This window comes from Leopardus geoffroyi, chromosome B4 (genome assembly GCF_018350155.1).
Source record: "Leopardus geoffroyi isolate Oge1 chromosome B4, O.geoffroyi_Oge1_pat1.0, whole genome shotgun sequence".
In the NCBI taxonomy this organism is placed as follows: Eukaryota; Metazoa; Chordata; class Mammalia; order Carnivora; family Felidae; genus Leopardus; species Leopardus geoffroyi.
The window spans coordinates 4,796,712-4,805,706 of NC_059341.1; the positions used below are offsets into that span (position 1 = coordinate 4,796,712).

At 55.6% G+C, this 8,995-nt stretch overlaps 2 long non-coding RNA genes across 2 annotated transcripts; both read left to right on the plus strand.

Annotated features, from left to right (window-relative positions):
* Window positions 1-739: 739 nt before the first annotated feature.
* LOC123590135 lies at window positions 740-4,220 on the plus strand. The gene is made up of 4 exons (XR_006708624.1): window positions 740-1,030; window positions 1,397-1,723; window positions 2,163-3,586; window positions 3,863-4,220. It is a non-coding gene; the product is annotated as an uncharacterized LOC123590135 (long non-coding RNA).
* Window positions 4,221-5,545: 1,325 nt separating this feature from the next.
* Window positions 5,546-8,173, plus strand: LOC123590388. The gene is made up of 4 exons (XR_006708741.1): window positions 5,546-6,241; window positions 6,535-6,659; window positions 6,921-7,080; window positions 7,964-8,173. It is a non-coding gene; the product is annotated as an uncharacterized LOC123590388 (long non-coding RNA).
* Window positions 8,174-8,995: the final 822 nt, after the last annotated feature.

Sequence of the window (8,995 nt, forward strand, 5' to 3'; positions counted from 1 at the left end):
GGGGTCCGACAGTCAGTCCCCACAGGGCCCCAGCCGCCGGGTCCAGCCAGGTCACACCGGTGGGTCTAACTGCTATGAAACTTGAGGTCCGGCAGGCCCAGTGCCTCCCAGGGGTCGTTGAGTGACCCCCGAGTCAGTGGCCGCGAGTGGGTGCACAGGCCCCCGTCACAGAGCAGTCAGCACTGAACCGCGCGGAACGCAGCTTCCCTGGGAGCCAGAGCCCCTTCCCTTCACCGCACGGATTAATGTGCTTTCCCGCCTAGGAGATGCCGTGGGGCTGGACACCGAGGACAGCAGTGCCGCCTGTGGCTTCCGGCCTCCAGGAAGCAAAGAACGGAGAGGTCACATATCATCGCGAACTGGGTGGGCAGGGGCCTCTTCCGGACTTTCTGCCATAAAAGAAACAGAAAGGGCTGATACCAGTTCTGAGGAAATCACGCATCAGATCGGTGCTCGAGGTGAAGCCTGGTGACTAGAAGCCTCTCTCCTGGTTTCCTGCTGACTCGTCTCTGCTTCCTCCCTGGAGAAACCGAGGCGTGTAGCTGGGTCAGTGCGAACCAGGTCCAACACATTCAGCAAAGGGCTAATTTTAAACTGCCTCACGGGGCGCCTGGGTGGCCCAGTCGGTTAAGCGTCGGACTCGGCTCAGGTCATGATCTCGCAGTCTGCGTGGTCCGTGAGTTCGAGCCCCGCGTCGGGCTCTGTGCTGACAGATCCTGTGTCTCCCCCTCTCTCTGCCGCTCCCCTGCTCGTGCTCTCTCTCTCTCCAAACTATATAAAACATAAAAAAGATTCACACTGCCAAGAAAAAGTTGGAGGTGTGTGCGAGGTGGAGAGGAACGATTCCAGTCCTGCAGGGCAACCATACTGGACGTCACCAGTCGGGCTATCCCAGGACGGGCGTCCAGAAGGGGCCCCGCTGCCTGTGTCCCTCTCTTCTTTCCGCAGACGTGATGTGCTCTCAGGTACCTTGCTTGGACTCAAGCCAAACTCGAAGAGAAGGTCCTTCTAAACCCACCCTTTTCAAAGCGTAAGTGCTTCTCTCAAGAAGCTCCCCGCACTGTCTCAAATACCGCCTCTTTCTAGAACGGCTCTCTCTTGCCCAGAAGCCTCGCATTTGGGGGCCGGGCAGGAGCTGGGGCTTGAGCATTCCCCACACTCACACATGATCCCCATCCAGTGCCCCCACCCACACCGCCCCTCGACCTTGCTAACATGTGATGCTATTTTCTCAATCTTACGGACACCGGGGACCATCCCGCCCACGCCGACCGTTTGCACGGGGACTGACACAGCCCCAGGCTCCCGGCGAACTCTTGCTACAGATGGTTCGGGGAGGGACACGAAAACTCAATCCGTGCGTTCGGAGTGAAATGCAGGCTTTGTTCCCCCTTAGAGAGAAGAGGTACCCTCCTCCTCCTCCTGGAGGTGAACCAGGAGGCACATGCCTCCCCCGAGGGTCCCAGCCTGGGGACAGGCTGCCCCTCAGAAGAGCTGGGGGCTCAGCGAAGAACACGCAGGCCCGAAGAGACTGAGAACTCGCAGAGCAAATCACCCGGAAAGAAGCTCTGGGTGTTTCTGTTGTCACCAGTAGGACGTGGATTTTCTGTTGCTGAACAGAAGCCCTCTGCTAAAATCGCCTTTGGAAACCTTTGCTGTTCGTAGGCAACTGTGATCGCAAAGAAGTAAAACCAATATGCCTGCTACAGAAGTGGCCTCCGAGGTGAGCCCTCACCCCTCCCTCCCGCCAGACTGTCCTCCTATAGATACTCTGGAGGCTCCCAAAAGTCCCATCAGACACCCCGACTTGTCCTGCACCCTGAGACGGTGGATCCCCGGGCAGGATGGACAGCGTGAAGAATGAGGTGTTCTAGAAGGCTGGTCTGGAGGGATTCCGCAGACCAGCGGCAGCTGGCAGCAACGGAGGCCAAAAGAGAGGAAGGAGGGAGTGCGAGAGCCCCTCCGGGGAGAAATGGCCTGATGGAGTTAGACGGCGGGCTTTCACAAAGGACAAAATGGGCAGGGGGGCGGGGGGGGGGGTTAGCGCCTTGGTTACATGAACCGCGATGCCCGCAGGGTGGTGGAAGCGGCTGTCTTGGCCTTAGACGGTCCGCACCGCAGCGTTGTCCACTCTTTTAGTTTCGCGCCCTTTGCTTTGGCAGGGGCGGCGTGGGAGCTCCAGCGGGCACGCGGGAGAGTCGCGGGCCTGAGAGCGTGAGAAATCACCATTCTGCTGAAAGCAGAGAAGGCAGAGATGGAGAAACCGTTCCTCCTCTTTCACGGCAAACACCCCGCGGGGTCACGGGGCAAATATCACCGGTGCTGACACGTGGCCTTACGAGGCAAGCTCAGCTACAAGGCCCTCCCTTCCAGGAGGTGTTCTGGAACACGTGGGGCAGGTCGCCCCTCCGCAGAAACGAGCCGGACTACTGCCGTTCGGGAGCTAGAGGCCAAAGCAGCGTCCGGTGGAATCACACCGTCCAACAGCCGGGGAAGCCGTGGAGGAAGCCAGGACGGCCCGCGGCCTCGTGGCCTGGCCTGCAGACCGCCTGTGGGCACCCGTCTGGGGCCCCTCCACGTCCGGCGTCGCCGCTGCGTACCCCTTTCACTCTGAAAAGGGCCAGATGTGGGCCGCCAATGATCCGGCCCGCCACCTCCAGGACTGACGCGTCTGGGAACGTAGCATCACCGAGTCCTTTTCTTCGTTGACCGGGGCAGCCCGGAGGAGAGATTGGGGTCCGGTGGAAAGCGACCCCGAGCCTTCCAGCACAGCGTCTCGTGCCTTCAGGGCACGCTGCGGGGCTGGGAGGGGGCCCTCTCTCCCAGGGATGCGTGCTGCGGGCCCTCCCCCCTTCTCTTCTGTGATGGGGGGGTGAGGAGAGCGCCTGCACACGTGGGGGGGGGGCGTGCTGGTTGCCTCCCCCCAGGCACACACCATCCGCACACCGTGCACGCGGGCTGAGCACTCGAAACACAAGCTCGACTGCGGTCCCGGTCTCCCGGGGCCCTCAGAGGTGTGGGGGGCTAGCCTGGGCCAGTGCCGGGCACGGGGTCAGCAACCGTGAGGCAAGGGCAAGGCCTCGGGGGTTCACGGCTGAGGAAGGCAGGAGAGGGGCTGGAAGGTTCTCACGCGGTTGACAGTCCGTATGGATGCGGCCAGCGGATGGGGATACTGAGTCACGCCAGGGCCTCCTTGTTCTTCCAGGCAGCTGTGCACGGCTCGACTTCGGGATTTCCCTGTGCACGGGTTACGGAGCAAGGCGGGCACGACCTGTCCAAAGAGGAGAAGGTCAAGGCCCAGGAGAAGAGACCCAGGGCAACTGTCCTGAGCCCTGATCTCCCCCACCGCTGTCCTAGGAGGCAGGAGGGCCCTGCTGGAACCCGTCCCTCTGGTTACTGTCCCGTCGACAGCGAATCTTGGCATCCGCGCTGCTCGCCGATCTGGACAGCCTCCAGACAGCAGGAAGTACCCTCGCTTTGCATTTAGAGCCTGAGCTCCGTCTCTCCTAATCTCTCCGCACAGACCGCCGTGCCTGAGACCCCAGCCAGGGCAGAGTGAGGGGCCTGACCCCAAAGGGGCAGTCAGGTATCTGAATGCTGACCTCCTCTTTTGCACTAAAATGCTTGTGTGTTACCAGAGGGGAGCGCACAAGAACGGAATCGCTTGAGCCTCTGCGTCCTCAGGCTGCGGTCGGTCCCTGGGGCACACCGCTAGTCGACGTGTTTGCGGACTCGTGTGTCCTTCAGGTCTGCTCACCAGCGCAGGAGCCACCAAGTGGCCGGTTTCGATTTATCAGGTCACTTCAGCACCACACACGGAAGCATCTCGGCGAATCTCCTCTCGCCCTGTCTTGCCTTCCAGACTCTCCCAGGCTCTGGCGGACCAGCGAGGACGAGCACGTCTGGTGGGACCCACTCTCCTGTCGGTGTGCCCTGTCTGTGCGTGTGTGCGTGTGCAATGCCATAGTGGACGAGGATCAGGTTGGGGATCCGAGGGGAGGCTCACTGCGGCCCACCGCCCTCAGCGGTCCGTTTGGCTCTTGGCCGCTGAGAGGAGAGAACTACGGTCTCTGGGTAACTCCCTCTCTCTTTGGCCTTGTAAGGAATATCTAGGGAAGACAGCAGAAGGTGTGTCGGGGAGATTTGCAGGTGGCATCAGAAGGTATGAGAGAAAAGTGGGTTCTTCCCCTGCCCCTCCCACCCCGTCCACCTGGCCCCACCCCCTGACAGGTAACTTCTCTTTCTTTTTTTTTTTTTTTAAGCTTATTTTATTTTTATTATTTTTTTTCAATATATGAAGTTTATTGTCAAATTGGTTTCCATACAACACCCAGTGCTCATCCCAAAAGGTGCCCTCCTCGATACCCATCACCCACCCACCCTCCCCTCCCTCCCACCCCCCATGAACCCTCAGTTTGTTCTCAGTTTTGAAGAGTCTCTTATGCTTTGGCTCTCTCCCACTCTAACCTCTTTTTTTTTTTTTCCATCCCCTCCCCCATGGGTTCCTATTAAGTTTCTCAGGATCCACATAAGAGTGAAACCATATGGTGTCTGTCTTTCTCTGTATGGCTTATTTCACTTAGCATCACACTCTCCAGTTCCATCCATGTTGCTACAAAGGGCCAGATTTCATTCTTTCTCATTGCCACATAGTATTCCATTGTGTATATAAACCACAATTTCTTTATCCGTTCATCAGTTGGTGGATGTTTAAGCTCTTTCCATAATGTGGCTATTGTTGAAAGTGCTGCTATAAACATTGGGGTACAAGTGCCCCTATGCATCAGTACTCCTGTATCCCTTGGGTAAATTCCTAGCAGTGCTACTGCTGGGTCATAGGGTAGGTCTGTTTTCAATTTTTTGAGGCACCTCCACACTGTTTTCCAGAGTGGCTGCACCAATTTGCATTCCCACCAACAGTGCAAGAGGGTTCCCGTGTCTCCACATCCTCTCCAGCATCTATAGTCTCCTGATTTGTTCATTTTGGCCACTCTGACTGGCATGAGGTGATATCTGAGTGGGGTTTTGATTTGTATTTCCCTGATGAGGAGCGACGTTGAGCATCTTTTCATGTGCCCGTTGGCCATCTGGATGTCTTCTTTAGAGAAGTGTCTATTCATGTCTTCTGCCCATTTCTTCACTGGATTATTTGTTTTTCGGGTGTGGAGTTTGGTGAGCTCTTTATAGATTTTGGATACTAGCCCTTTGTCCGATATGTCATTTGCAAATATCTTTTCCCATTCCGTCGGTTGCCTTTTAGTTTTGTTGGTTGTTTCCTTTGCTGTGCAGAAGCTTTTTATCTTCATAAGGTCCCAGTAGTTCATTTTTGCTTTTAATTCCCTTGCCTTTGGGGATGTGTCAAGTAAAAAATTGCTACTTTTTTTTTGTTTTTTGTTTTAAATATTTATTTATTATTGAGAGACAGAGAGACACAGAGCATGGGCAGAGGAGGGGCATAGAGAGGGGGAGACACAGAATCTGAAGCAAGCTCCAGGCTCTGAGCCTGACGCGGGGCTTGAACTCACAAATCGCAAGATCGTGACCTGAGCCGAAGTCGGGCGCTTAACCGACTGAGCCACCCAGGCACCCCAGGCCTGGCAGTTTTGTCTGCTTCTTATTGAAGTCTGCAAGCCAAGCCATGTCCCGGGGTGACACTGACAATCAGGAAGCAGCCAGAAGACCTGCGTTCACAAGCCCCTTGAATCTGGTGGCTTGTCCGTTAGTCAAGACTGAATTTCCCGAAGCAGACAAGGTCTGGGCATTTGGAAGGGCTTTTGTTTGCTTGTGTGTTGTGTTTTGTTTTGTTTGATGGGAGGGGGATGTGGGGGCAGCTTGGAAGTGACAGAGGGTGACCGTTGACCTTTTACCCAGTTAAGGTCCTAAGGGCCCAGAGCCCAAGCGTGTGAACAGGTGGTTAAGGGACCTGGGAAGCCAAGCCACAGGCTCCCCCTTAGCCCTGCTGATCAGGAAGCATAATGCAGACAATAGTCAATCCATGGAATCCTTGGACAGCCATGTGGGGGGTTACCTCTCCCGTTCCAGCAGAATTATGGTGGCCAACTGAGAGACGACTGCCGGGAAGACAGGACTTGATGGTGCACAGTCCCTCCCGCCTGGAAGCATGCTTCTTCAGGACTGGGCCCCGCCAGAGACTCAGCCTCACATCCGCAGCTGTCTGTCCCACCTCCGTCACCTCCCTGCAGGCTCCGGGAGGCTTAGCAGCTAGAGGTGATAGACTCTGGTGAGGCTCCAGCCCATCGGAGAGCTTGGTGGCGTCCCCAGGGATGCCGGGGATGGACGTATGCAGGCCTGGTGTGTGCAGGGGCCATTACTGAGGCTCACAAGCCCAGAGAACCTGGGTGGGGCTGGGGAGGCAAATGGGAACCTCTCCTGGGCTTTAGGAACATTTGTTCATGTACAAATTCAACAACCTCAAAGCTGCTGCCTGTGGTTAGCGGGGGGGATGGGAGGGGGGGAATCTAATGAGGGCCATTTAGCTAAAGCTGTGTGATCACTTTGTGGAATATTTCTCAGGAAATCGATGTCTGCCAGGAACTCGGAATCTGGGTGTGCTCAGCTCTGCACACTACCCCTGACGGTCATGGGATCCCCTGAAACCCACCCCGCCCGACCCACCCTAAACTCAGCATTTTGGTCAGGTTTGTTTTGCGCTGTCTCATCACAAACCCTGTGGTTTTCAAATGCCTCCTCCCTGCCCTGGTCCACGAGTTTCCTCTATCCCCAGGAGGGTCTGGTGCCCAGAGCCAAAATAAACCCCGGGCATTGGAAAAGAGGGCTGAGAGCCGCGGGTCCTTCTCTCTGTAGGGTTCACACACGTCCACTGCGTTTTAGCTGCGCACCACGGCCGGCTAAAGGCGTCTCCGTGGCCCTGGCTGCTAACGTTCCATGAGTTTCTTTAGGTCAGCAGCTGCAGTGGAAAAGACCCCTTTCCTCCAATGGTCACGAACGTGGGTGTCCCTGCCCTACCGCTGCTGGGAAGCAAGGACAAACCATTAACAGAACCTCGAAGTGGGGCGCGGTCCACGAGGTGGGGCTCAAGGACAGTCTTGGCTGGCTTGGGTAAGGGTTCTGCTTTCGTTATGTCCCTAAAGGATAAACTGCTAGCATTTCACAGCCGGGGCTCAGATGCCATCAGTCCTGTCCTGTAATAACCCACTGCAGGATATAGAATCTTCGTTAAGTAAGCAAATATTTATCATAACTGAGATTCAAATAGGAGCCTGAATAGCAATTGATTTTCATTCTTCTTGGCTGTGATGTTTTAGCTATTTATTTTTCTTTTTTTTAATGTTTAAAAAAAATTTTTTTTTCATCTTTGAGAGAGAGAGAGAGAGAGAGAGAGAGAGAATCAGTGGGGGAGGGGCAGAGAGAGAGAGGGAGACACAGAATCCAAAGCAGGCTCCAGGCTCCAAGAGGTCAGCACAGGGCCTGACGCGGGGCTCGAACTCGTGAACTGTGAGACTGAGATGTGAGCCAAAGTCAGACGCTTGATCAACTGAGCCACCAGGCGCCCCTATGCATTTCTTTTTTATCTTGAGCCCTAACATCCTTATTATTTTTCAAAGTGTTTAGATAAGGTGAGTCCCCAAAAGGCTGCGGTCACTTATTCCAGTGCCATTCAATGGCCACAGTCAGCAAGGTCTACCCAGGCTCTAACGTAAATCGTGTTGGCAACTGAAATAGGCCTGTCTTCATGGGTGGGTTCCTGTCCTGTCATTTTGTATGGACCTCACAAGACTTTGTAACCTAAACCAAAGTTGTGGGAAGAGAAACACTAAGGAGGGTGAGAAAATGGTATCTCGGTAGATGAAACAAGAGACTAAGTCTCTCACAGACCCGGCATCAGAAGGAAGCTCATGAAATAATTTATCGAGTGACTTCTATAGGCCAGTCCTGTGCTAAGCAAGTGCGTATGTATCACATCATTTTGTCCTCCCAACAGCCCTCTGAAGTAGATCTTCTTACCTCAATCCTACAATCAATAGCTGCGGAGTCCGTGACTGTGCCAAGGACACACGGCCACTCAGAGGCACAACCGGGTCCAGGCTGGGCCGTCTGCCTGGGCTCCTAGTCCCTGGGGTCCTGGGGTCTGGATCTGGTTCCCTTGGTCATATACTCAGCACCTGACAATAAATTACTTTTCTTCCATGGCTTCAGTCTCCTGAACAGCCCTCCTACGACGAACGTCATCGTCAACCATTGGCTCAAGAACCTCCTGGAATCCAGTGCCCGGCATGGGCTGAGCTCTGTGAGCGGGAGGTTCTGCTAAGCTACCCCGCCCCTCGGCCACAGGTATGGTACGGATTGAACACAATGGGGTAGAGGGATCGATACACAGAGCCGGCTCGTGGTTGGCACCCCATGGATGGCCCCACCAAGCCTTGCTGGAGAGCCCATGGCCACCAAACTTCTCTTCTTCTGAACACGCTGTGACACTCATTTAGCACGTCTGCTCCCCACCACGACACAGGATCTGCCCCTTACCCATCGAGCCTGGCCCTGGCTCACCTCTGTGTCCTCCAGCATCTAACAAAGTGCTGACAGCATAGACGAGGCCCCCAAACGTTGCTTAGTCGATCCCCAAAACGCTCTCTACCCACAGCACTGGGCATCCCCCCCTCCCCACCCCCTGCACGGCCCGGGGCGTGGTTGATTCTATGTGTGACCTTGACTAGTCTAAGGGAGGCCCCGGAGAGCTGGGAAGGATTATTTTTCTGGTGGGTGTCTCAGGGCGGTTTAGCATTTGAATGGGTGCTCGGAGCGTGGGAGGAGCCTTCCCCCATGGGGGGGATGGGCATGGGGGGCATCATCGATCCTGAGGGCGCGAATGGAACAAGAGGTAGAGGCAGGGAGAATTAGCTCTCCGAGCTGAGACATCCGCTTTGTCCTACCCTCAGAGGGACGCTGTTTCCCAAGCCTGGCTCTTGGGTTTGAAGCGGAACTATGGCGTCCAGCCTGCAGATGGTGGGATTTC